The sequence below is a fragment of the Talpa occidentalis genome, unplaced genomic scaffold, assembly GCF_014898055.3.
Source record: "Talpa occidentalis isolate TD23 unplaced genomic scaffold, MPIMG_talOcc4v2.1 talOcc4.10, whole genome shotgun sequence".
Lineage (NCBI taxonomy): Eukaryota > Metazoa > Chordata > Mammalia > Eulipotyphla > Talpidae > Talpa > Talpa occidentalis.
Genome location: NW_023600993.1, coordinates 46608578 through 46621143, shown reverse-complemented (window position 1 = coordinate 46621143; position 12566 = coordinate 46608578).

Here is a 12566-nt window from a genome sequence, read left to right as displayed (position 1 = left end):
TGCCGTAAGAAAATACCACAGGCCACGTGGCTCAAACACCTGAAACTTATTATTTTGCCATTCTGGAAACTGGAAGTCTAAGTGTCAGGCAAAGCCTTTGCTTTTGGCTTATAGAGGGGCCCTTTTTTGTCATCAAAGGGGCCCTTTTCTTTAGTGCAAGCTGAGGGAGAGACCTGGTGTCTCATCTTAAAGGATACCAGTCCTATTAGACGAAGACCTCATATTTCTGACCTCGTTTAACCTTGATTACTTCCTTATCAGTCGTATCTCCAAATGCAGTAACACTGGGGGTTCGGGCTTCAACAGAGACTGGAGCAAGGACCCGAAAGGAGATGGGCCTTTATTCCCATCTGCAGTGCCGAGGTCGGTGAGCCGCGCGGACCTGGTGAGTGACTAAGGTACCTTGAGTTTTGTGACTTGGCTCTTCTCAAAGGTCTTGTTCTTATTTATAGCTCATTCTTGCCATGTAGGGGTGGGGTAATCATTTTAAGGCAAGACTGGGAGTTGAATAGATTTTATTCACAACTTACTGGCTGTTGTGTAGGTGAAAAGGCTGGAACATGCTCCAGTTGGGAACCATGCTTCCCAGCTCATGCTGTGGGGAGGTGATGCTTCATTACTGAAAGGAAAAAGGGAAGGCAGGCGACCAGGTCCACCAGCTGCTTCTGCCACAAGCAGTAAACAAAACCTAGAAAAAAATCTCTTCAGAACTCACATTTTGGTGGTGTCAGATGACAGAGGAAATAAGCAAATAAACAAAGCAAACCACTTGGCATGTCTCTCCCTGAGTTCCCAAAGTGTTCCCACACCTAAGCTTTCATGCGCTCTTGGGACCTTTGCTTTAGGGTGATTTTTTCTTTCTCTTCTGATTGATACAAAGGTAATGACTAGTAAGACCTAGAGCTTCAGATAGTGCGAGGTACCGGAGAGAGAAATAAAGCAGGGAAGAGAAAGAGGCAGTGGTGCTGTGGGGTGGACATGTTACTGTGGGGTGGTCAGATATCCCTTCTTTATAAGCTTCCTTCGCTAGGGACAAGCCTGCGAGTCACCATAAGAACTGCCACCACTGCAGTGGGCATGGGAAACTCCATACCTGTCACCAACAGATGGCGGGAGAGGTCCTGCTCTGATGTTTTAATCTGATGGCCCTGGTGCTATTCAGCCAGCAATTTGTGTCTGCTTGTTGCAGAGGTGATTTTGCACAGTGTGGACAATAGCTTTAAGTTCCTAAGCCCTGAAAAGAGTATGTTACGCACCTCCCACCTCAAAATTAAAAATAGCTCCAGAACATGAATTCAGGTTATTTCCATGAAGGCTGCTTTTTAAAAATAAATCAAATATCAATTTTCTCCAAAAACCTGAAAGCCGTCTTGCTGGAGTCCTAAAACATGGGCACATGTTTTATCTGTTCAGCAGGTGATCCAGTTAGTTTTGTAACTCAAGATGACAATCTGATAAAGACAAATGACCAAATATTTAAAGTGTTGAAAAGAGAACACCCAATTACAATGGGAAGATAAAATGCAACTTGAATGAAGTGCACACATTTCCATGTAGCTTGTGTCCTTACACTTTGTTAGGATTTAGGCTGAAGGCGTGTGTGTATTAGTGAGTAGAAAACAAAAATAATATTCAATTTATTACATTTACTAGTTTAAAAACCTAGTTCTTAAGCTTTGGAGTTTAATTTACATATCCTATTATTTCATTTATTTATCAACCTACTTTTTAGCAATTACTTTTTAATTTTTGAAAAGGTTTTTGATCCATCTGCCAAAAAGTCTTCAAATATTTTAGACATCATTCCATGAGATTTATTTTCTTCAGATCTTCAGTTGTCTGACTTAAGCAAACCCTTCTGAGTGTTTCTTTTTCTTATTTCAAAAATATTCTATAAATCGGTGACCTTAAATTTCTTTTGATGATCTCAGAATAGAAAAATCAATTTAATATGGTTTTAAGTTAAAATTTCAAATGTCAAGTACTCAGTGACATGTTTTAAATTGGCATTATAAGCCAACACTATAGTAGTTCAAAAGTTCAAAATCATGACAATTATATAAATTACCAAACTTTCATATATTCTTTAACAAAGAAATCTTAAGACAATGGTTCTTATTCCCTTAAACATTTTTTATCTTAAATTTGACTGAACACGAATGAAAGCTGTCACTCATACAGCTGTTGTAGACACAGAGGTCCTCTTTGGACATAAGATCTGAAGCAACAGACTACCAGTCTGCTTCTTCCCACTCCAGCCAGGAAAGTCTTCTGTATCCACTCACCTCTTATTGCTGCTGCAACATTACCTGGGTTTTTTAATCCATCACATGAGTTTAAAAATGACACGCATTTATTATCTTGTAGTTGTGAAGGTCAGAAATTTAAAACATCAGTAAGAAAAATTGTTTCCTTGCCTTTCACAGCTTCCAGGGGCTGCCAGTGTTCCTTGGCTGATGGCCCCTTCTTCTATCTCTGAAATTAGCACTGCAGCATCTTCAAATCTCTCTCTCATGATTATGTTGGGGCCACTAGAGTACCTAGGATAATCTACTTTAAAATCTTGAATGTAATGATATTGACAAAGACCCCTGTGAAATAGAGTAACATACAGGTTTTGGAGACTGGGACATGGACCTCTATTGGAGTCATTATTCTGTCAACTACGCCTTTTCCTTACACTTAAGGACCAGAAATAGTGGCCAGGTATGGACAGGATGTCTGAATCCCCAGATGACCATGTTGATCTTTATGACATTAGCCCTTAACTTCAAGACAGGGGTTTTCCCATAGCCTGTGTCCCTGGGTTCAAACTACACTTATCATGTTATTCTTCTGTCTTATTATCCCAAGTTTGCAACAAGTTGATTGCTTAATTGGATTTTGGATGTGACTTTTCTGTATAAACTGTCATAGTCCAAAGGCTTTTGAGCTTGAAAAGAATTCTATGTTTTTGCATATTCTTCCTAGGACCTAGAAAGTGCTGGCACTAAAGGCTGACATGTCAAATTTGGATGTCTCTCTTGCCTGGGTGTCTCTGACCTGCTGCTCTTATGATAGCCTTCTAGGACATGAGCCATTATTAAGTACAGAAACTCTTAAGTATGCTTGGTAGCAGTGCCTTCATCTTTCTTGATAAACCAGGGTCTGTCTTCAATGCTTAAAGCTCAGCGTCACAATACCACACAAGTTTCTCATCTGAGAGCATTCTAAGGCCAGCTGGAGGAATGTCAGGAAGGCTGGTTCATGGCATGTGGGGAGCTGTGGGGTATGGAAAATGGCACCCATTTGCTGCTCTGCCATGTTCCTGCCCCTTTCATGGAGATGCATTCTGTAACAATTTCTTATTTTAGAGCCTGTGGGTACTAGCTGCATACCCACCATGGGCAGAGGCTAAGTGGTGCCATGATGGGGTGAAGAGAACTTACACTTCCTGGAATCTCTCTCTGCTGTGTGGAGAGAAGGGAGCTCTGACAGGTGGGTCTCTCTTGTGTGCATAAGGATTTCTTGGGGAGCCTGTTAGAAAGACAGTCTCAGACCCCACCACTCAAGATACTGATTGAGTAGATTTGAAGGTAGGCCGGGTGCTTCAGCTGGGAAGGAGGAAGGAGCGAGGTGGATGTGTAAACTGAGGTGGAATGAAGGAGAAGGAGAGACACCCGGTGAGAGACATGTGGGGGCATTTCCCCTGGTCTTTGGTTCTGGTGTTACAGGGCAGGGAGAGGGGGCAGCCCAGACCCCGCAAACCTGCCTGCTCTAAATAGTTTCTGCCATCCACCACATCAACACAAAGCATATGAGACTTTAATGGGAAGGAACTTTAATACAATTAGGAAACAATATGGGAAAGGCAAAGAATATAGTTTCTAAATCAAGCACCCAAAGTTACCAGTTTCCTCGTGGGTAAAAGTCCATCCAAATGGGATTGGCCCAGAACAAGGCCCCAAAGCCTGCCACAAGTCTAAAGCATCTTCCAGTGGGGACCCACAGAAAGGGATCAGAAACAAGGAGACAAGTCTGGAAGGAAAAGAGCAAAATCAAAATCAAGACAAAAACCGCCATTGTCACCTCCCCACGGGTCTCTCACCCACATCTGTGTCACCCAGTCCACGACCAAAAGGCAAGCGCAGTTTCTTCACGTGTCTCTCGGCTCCATGTGCCTCCTCCAGGTCTCCTTCTGGCTCTCCATCCTGCTTCCTTCCTTCCTCAGTCTCCTCCACAGCTTCTTCTCTCCCTGCTCAGCTCCACCCTCCTTTGGGTGGGGCAGGAAACATGGAAACTCCCCCTTTCCTGGGGACCACCCTGTTATGCTGGCAGCTAGCATTTTGGCAGAGACAATGGCAGACAGTGACAATCCTGACCTTGTGGTGGATTCTGTGGTACAGTTTGATTTTCAGTTCTCCTCTCCCAGCAATCTGGGACCTGCCTAACCCCTTTCTGTGGTTCCTGCTTGGACTCTGTACCTTGGGCTTATTCTGGTGCTATTGGACCTCAGCCTCCCTGCTTCAGCCTAGCCTGTTTGGCTAGAAATTTGACCATAGGGGATGGGAAATTTTTGGAGTTTGATTTGAAGTCTATTATCTTAAATGCTTTCTTCTCTTTTTCTCCATGCACACCAATGAAAGATCTTTGAGCTCATCAAGAGTCTGCTTTCTTTGCCTTTGTGCGTGTCTGGACAAACCCTTAGAACTGCACAAATAGGCTTTCCCACGTAACAGTTTGGGGTTCCTGAATACCCCTTCATCACACAGTTTCAGAATGGTTGGCATGGTGCCCCCCATTCCCTTCTGTGTAATGCTGAATGAGACTTTTACATTTCCTGCCTTATCTTCTGCTTCTGTAGAACAAGGGAGAATAAGGGCACATATGCCATGTATTTGCTGTGAGGCCTCAATGTGCTAATCCAGTTACAGCATTTAGAACATGCTACCTTGTAATAAGTACTCACTATCTTCAATCTATTACAAAATATATGTAATTAATGAATCAATGCTATGTGTAATCTGTGCTTTAGTTTAGGAAAGGTGCCTGTGTGGAGGACATTGGCTTGGACTTTTTTTTTTTTAATTTATTTATGCATACAAAACTGGGGTATAGGCCAGAGGTGCGGGGAGTGAGAGGATTCACCAGAGACAGAGAGGGGAACACAACAGGCAGACTGACTGAAATGCACTACTGAGGGGAGCAGCGGGAGAGTCAGGAGAGGTCTGCTGCACCATGTGGGGTGCTAGCCAGCGGGGATCCCCTAGCCAGCGGGGATCGAACTTGTGCTGCAGAGGCTGCGAACAGCTTCACAGCAATGTGCTTAACCACTTGTGCCACAGGGAGGCCCTGGCTTGGACTTTTACCTCAATTCTATATCCTAGAATTCAGAAAAATTGGCTTGTCTGTGCTCGACTCAGATTCCATTTTCTCACAAAATACTGCAGTTCTTGCCATTTCCTTTCCCAAAATAAGAATAAAAACTATGAATCAACTATGAATCAGCGCATATCAGGACTAGAAGCAAGTTGGAATATATATATATATCCCCAGTAATAATAATAACTGAAACACAACTATAATGAAAGTTACATTTATTACCATTTATTATTATGTGTAATGGTTAATTTAATTTAACTTGGCTAGGGCAATGGAAAACCAGTGTTAGTCAAACAGCAGTCTAAATGTTGCTGGGAAGGTATTACTTAGATGTGATTAACATTTTAATCACCAGACTTTGAGTAAAACACATTACCTTTCACATTGTCAGGGACTTCATCAAATCAGTTGAAAGCCGTAAGAGAGAAAAAACTGACACGCCCTAAGGAAGAAGGAATTCTGCTTCCTCACTGCTTTTAGACTGCAGCCTCAACTCTTTCTTGTTTTTCCAGCCTACTGCTTACTTGCAGATTTCAGAACATTTTTGCACAAAACAGTTCCTAGAATAAACCATGGGTAGATGGAAGGATGGATGGATGGGTAGGTGGGTGGGTCGGTGGGTGGATGGATGGATGGATGGATGGGTGCATGGATGGATGGATGGGCGGATGGATGGTTTGGGGGAGAAAGAGGAGGGAAGATGGAGGAGGGAGAGAGAATCTTTTATTTGTTCTGTTTCTCTGGAGAATTCTCTAGTATACTCTGTAATGTCCCACTCCCTTGCACAGCTACAGAGGGGACCATTCACACTGAGCCCAAACCTTCGAAGGGCTAAATGTTTTGCATGAGTCCCTCATAGAACCCCAGTGAAAGCTCTGTTGGAGAGCTGATTATTTTTCCCATTTTAAAGATAAGGAAATCAAGGGTTAAGAGTGACAGTCTGAAGCCCAAATCCAGGGTCTCAACCATTCAGCATAGGTGAGACCCAAAACCTCTGTGTTCAGGACATTGAGTTCGTTAAAGGGCAATGCTGAGATGAAAGCCAACATCTCGGGCTTCCTCGGTGGCGCAGAGGTTGAGCGCTGGGTTGTGAAGCTGCACGCAGCCTCTGCAGCACCATTTCCATCCCCGGCCACCAGGTGAGGGTCCCACATGGCGCGCAGACCTCTCCTGCCGCCTGCTGCTCCCCTCAGCAGTGTACTTCGTAAGTCTGTCTGTTCTGCTCCCTGCTCCCTGCTCTGGCTCTGGTGAATTCTCTCACCCTCCCTCGCTTCTGACTGTACCCAGTGCTTGTATAAATAAATAAATAAATCTTTTTTTAAAAAAAAGAAAGCCAACATCTCACTCTTAACACATGGCCTAGTCACACCAGTCAGCTTCTTCACCAAAAGAAAATTAAAACCCTATTGCAGATGAGCAAGCAGAGAAAGAAAAAACAGTTTCACTTAAATGTTTCCTGTCATTGCTCGACTATAATCTGGACTAGATACCAACAGTTGAGAGCAAGCCCAGGCCCCTGAGCAGTCAAGATGAATTTTCCAGTTAATTAGAGTTTCCTTCTATTCCATTTCTCTTGGAAACTCAACTTCTACTATGATGGAGAAGCACTTAAAAATTCCTGCTTGGTGTCCTTTTGGGCTTTCTGCTGAAGCAGCCACCCATGTTGCAGTAAGAAAAGATGGGATATGGGGACTGGGACTTATTTGCACACCCTCATCTTGGCCCTGAAATATAAACTCTGGCCAAGAAAAGAGCCAAGCTCTTCATTCAACAGCTGGCTGATGCAGGTCTGCAACTCTTAAGAAACCCTGTGCTGCCTGGAGTGAGACTTGTTTTCCATCTCCCTGCAGGGATTAGTCCACTTAGAAAATAAAGTGTTAAAAGCAATTGCTTGACCAGTTTGGGCTAACCCAGGGGCTGGCAAATCCTTGCTCCTTGTCCAATTTACAAAATATTTTCTTTGTAGTCGTCTTTGAAGCCCAAAGGGGACTAATGGCTTTAACTACCAGCCTACATGTTTCAAAGTGATTTCCACATCAGGAACCCATTGTCAGCTTCCCAAGTACTTAATTGGGGTAGGATGTGAGCAATTCTGAAAGGCGGGCTCCTGTTCTCTTCCCAACCCATCCCTCAGATGGGACTGGTTTCCAGCAACAATTTCCATTTCCGCCTCCTTGGGTGTACTAAATCATTTATGACTCTGTTTTTTTATGGAATAAAAGGTTTCCTTGGTAATAAAATAGCGTTATAATCATCCTCAGCACCCAAGAAATGGAGTTGGCTTTGTGGTCACAAAAACCAAAGTGTACCGTGTTGGCATAAAGCCCTCGAGGTGGTGAAGAGTGCAGTTACTAAAATCCGGACAAGTCGCTCACTTGTCTAGAACTCGTTTTCCTCATTTATGAAATGGGGAAATGATGGCTCTACCCCATGAGGCAATTAAAGGATCAAATGCAATCATGTATCAGATGCTTCTAGAACAATGACTGACAATATTGATCTCCCTTTTCCCCATCATTACCATCCTCCTCCTCGTTATCAAATTGTTCAGTGAGATTATCTTTTCAGAATGGCACAAAGCCCAGAGGTTATTATAAAGGAGAAAAAGTTTTAACCACGTAAAAGTAAAACAAAATTACATATGAAAAAACAAACGATAAACAAAGCCTAGAGAAATTACAAACAGGGAGAGAAATAGTTGCCCATTAAGACATTGTTCCCGTTTACAAAAATGAGCACCTTGTTTTTCTAAATGTGTTTACAGAAGAAAAATAAACCACAAAGAAAGAGAGTGAATGAGAATAATATGAAAAGATGGAGTGAAAATGATAAGGCGGTTTTTAGAAAATTTCAACTAGATGACCAACAAATCTAAAATGCCAAATGTATCTCAAATCAATGAAACATAAATTAAAGGATCAATGATAATTTTTTAAATCTCTAAATGAGAGGAAATGCTCAATATTTGTCGACATGTTCTTTACTTCATCAGTGCTTTTGAGCAGTGGAGATGGCAGTGTAAATTGATGAACCTTCAGGAGGACAGTTCAATAATTCTCAAAAATAGAACTGCACTTTGAGAATACCTTAAGCATGCCATCACTGACATGTGTGTATTACCACCATATCTGTAATAGCAAAAGTCTTGGAAATAACATAAATGCCCCTAAATTATGCATTAAGTGAATTATAATAAATCTACATAATGGTAAATAATGCAATTATCTCTATCTGCCCATACATCCATCTACATATTTACCTTATCTATTGCTGTATAACAAGTCATCCCAAAATGTAGCAGCTTCTGACATACACATTTCCATGATTGGCAGCAGTGTCTGTGGGTCAGGGATCAGGCATGGCTTAGCTGGGTCTGAGACCCCTTCAGGATCCCTTACAGGCCATAATCAAGATGTTGCCTGGGGCTTCAGCTCTCTAGGCTGAGGGATCTGCTCCAGGCTCACTCCCTTGGTTGTTGGTAGGATTCGCTCCTTGCAGGCTATTGGCTAGAAGCTCTTCTCAGCAACCTGTCCAGTGGATCTCTTGCCAAGGCAACTGATGACATGACAACTTGCTTCATTAGAGTGAGTGGGAAAAGCCAGAGAGTGTGCAAGATGGAAGTAACAGTCCTTCATAACCTAAAAGCAGAGGAAACATCCCACCCCTTTGCTATGTTTTATTCATCGGAAGCAAGTCATTAGCAAATTTCAAACATCATGAGTTTTTTCCGGGTTCATAATTTATTGTATAAACTAGCACATGATAAACTGACAGTAACTTCTCCAGGCCTGGGAACTGCACAGGTGAGGTAGAGTTTAGCATCCACTCATCTGCTTTTATCGGTGGAGGTTTTTTTAGACCTTAAATTATAGTAAGACCATCAAAGCAATCCCTCCATATGTGGCCAATGCACACATACCTGTGAGAGGATAAGAGCTGAAATATTTTTCAACACCAGTGAACTGGGCATCAGGTCCTGGACACTGTCATGATTTCAGTCTTGCAGAAGGCACAAACCCCACATATTGTGCCCTTTGCTGCTAACCCCTCAAAACATCATGAGTTTTCACTCAGATTCTTCAGTGTTCATCTCTAAAAAATGAAGACATTCTCTCCTTTAACCACAATTTCTTAAAACCATTTAAAACAATTAAAAGAATTCCTTATTATCAACAAAGATCCTGGTTCCACTTTTAAAAGCTTCCAGTTATTCTCAAACTGTCTTTCACAGATTGTTTATTGAAACCACAATCAGGGCTCCTCAGTGGCACAGCAGGTTGAGCACAGTGCTGTGAAGCTGTCCCACAGCCTTTGGGCACCAGTTCAATTCCCAGCCAGCCAGGGAGATTCCCACATGGTGCGGCAGACCTCTCCTGTCTCGCACACTGCTCCCCTCAGCAGTGTATTTCACTAGGTCTGCCTCTTCTGCTCCCTATTCTGTCTCTGGTGAATTCTCTCACCCTCCCACACCTCTGGCCTGTACCCCAGCTCTTGTATAAAAATAAATAAATCTTTAAAAAAAAAAAAAACAATCACATTGAGATCCACCTATTGCATAAATCTGATTGTGATATCTTTTTTTAAAAGATTTATTTATGCATAGAAGAACTGAGGTGCAGACCAGAGGTGTGAGGGGGTGAGAGGATTCACCAGAGACAGAGTGGGGAGCAGAAAAGGCAGATTTACTGAGTTACACTGCTGAGGGGAGCACTGGGTGAGATAGGAGGGGTTTGCTGCGCCATGTAGGTTAGCTCCCTGGCCAGAATTTGAACACAGACTGCAGAGGTCATTGTGCTGAGACTTAACCCTGCACCACCAGGGAGGTCCTGATTGTGATATGTTTTAACTCTAAAGCACACTTTTCCTTTTTCATGACATTGGTTTGTTGAAATGAAAGGACCCAGTGGGCCCACCTTCTGAATATTCTGAGGGCTTCCTCATGATGTCTTTGAACTTGTTCCTCTACCTCCTTTAATTCATATAAACTAAACATTGGATCTGAATACTTTACTAAAATCAGTAAGATAACTTTGTAAATGAAGCGGTGTCGTCCACATTTCTCTGTCAGGAGACACGTTGTGGCCAGTTATGCCTCTGCTGGTGGTATTAAGAGATCAGAATGCTCTTTAAAAGACATTCATACACTCCTCTGTTTCAAATCCCTTAAGAGCTACCTATTACATGTAGAATAAAATCTCAGCTCTTATCATAAACTGGCTTTAGGGTCATTTTGTCCATTACTTACTACACCTCAACCACACTGAGTTGTCATCCCTCAAAAGTGGCTCTTTCTCAACTTAGGACCTTTGCACTTAATGCTTGGAACACTCTCCCCCTAGAACTTTGCATGGCTGGTGACTTCCCACCCCTTCGCACCAGCCTTCCTTCCCAAGCCATTCTCTAACTCATAACCCTTTCTTTTGACATTTGTCACATGGAAACAATATCATCATTTTTGCTTGTATATTTCTTTATGTATTTGAGTTTGTCTGATTTTCCATAGTAGAATGTACTCTTCTCAAGGTCAGGGACCCTAACATGGTTGCTCACACTCTATCCCCGAAACTTGGAACACTGTCCAACACTTAGTAGATGCTCAATAAATATTTGCTGAGCCAATAAATGAAACTTAGCAGGTGGTTTATGTTACAGTCTCTAAGATACCTACCTGATGAGACTGAAACAGCGCTGGCCCCTATTATACTTCTAGGTCTTGAGGGGTTTGTTTTGTTTAACCCTACTAATGCTTTGGAAGGGGAATATAATACTTTCCTACCATAAATTTTGTATTCAAAGTGTGTCCCAGAAACCAGTAGCATCAGAATAACCTGAGAGGCAGTTAGAAATGCAAAATCTGGGTCTCCCTGGTGGTGCATGGGGTTAAGCACCGCACTGTGAAGCTATCCATAGCCTCTGCAGCATGAGTTTGATCCCCGGCTGCCCAGGGAGCTACCCACATGGCGCAGCAGACCTCTCCTGATTCTCCTGCTGCTCCCCTCAGCAGTGTATTTCAGTCAGTCTGCCTGTTCTGTTCCCCTCTCTGTCTCTGGTGAATCCTCTCACCCCCTGCACCCTCTAGCCTGTACCCCGGTTCTTGTGTATGTAAATAAATAAAATATATTACAAAAAAAAAAAAAGAAATGCAGAATCTCAGACTCTGCCCAGACTTACTGAGTCAGAAGCTGCATTTACCAAGATGCCCAGCTGCCTCTCGCACATTTTAAAATTGGAGCCCTGGTCTGAACCCAGGTCTATTCCATTTTTCCTTCCCACCCTACTCTCTACCCCACCCCCCATTGTTATGCTTTGTTGGCCCATCCCAGGAAGCACTTTCTGGTGCCTCTGAACTATTTACCTAAGGGCTTATCTTCTCAGGCTCCTTCCCTCCAGATTCTGTTCTGTTTATAAATATTGAAACTGAAATGTAAACCATGTTGAAACTCTCCCCCCAAAGCCCTGTGTGTTCTGGTAAGACTTTGCATCTGCAGGTATCTATTGGCATATCTTATGCAAACAATCTTAAATGTTTCCACTGGTGTCCTGGGTTTACCTTTTTCTTTCATCTTGCCTGGTAAGCAAATCTAGCGTTTATTTTTAAAGTATGAAGCATTCACAATATTTCATAAACATGGGTTGGAGTCGCATACCACCACACCGTGAAACTGGGATTCGATCCCATGCGGTCTGGTTGCAAAACCCAGGCTGTCAGCCCCCATGGCAGCAATGAGCACACAAGTGTACTTACAAAAGCACCTTTTGTTTGTCTGTTAATTCATTCTTTTGAAAGGCATGTGAGGATATTGCTGTTATCTAGAATGTAGAGCTTTTCAGCCCATGAGGAGATGAAATAAGTACAAAAGTAATTGCATAAAGTTGTCGTGTACATGGGGTAACACGCTCTTTGAGTCCTGTGGGGACTTCGTGGAGGAAGCACTATCAATGCTTTTGAAGAGTAGAAGTTCCAGGAATCATGGTCCTAGGAATTCCCTGAGCCCTTCTAACTGACTTTATTCAGGATCTTGGCTATCTTCCTTACAGTCCCTAGGTTTTGAATCTCCTGAGATGGACTAAGAGCCTGGCAATCCCATAGAACAAAAGAGTATTCATCTGCATTCATCAACATTTCCAGGCACTTACTATGTGCTAGATGTAACCCTAAGGACTGAGAACAGAGCAGTGAATTATGCAAATTATCATCATATTTT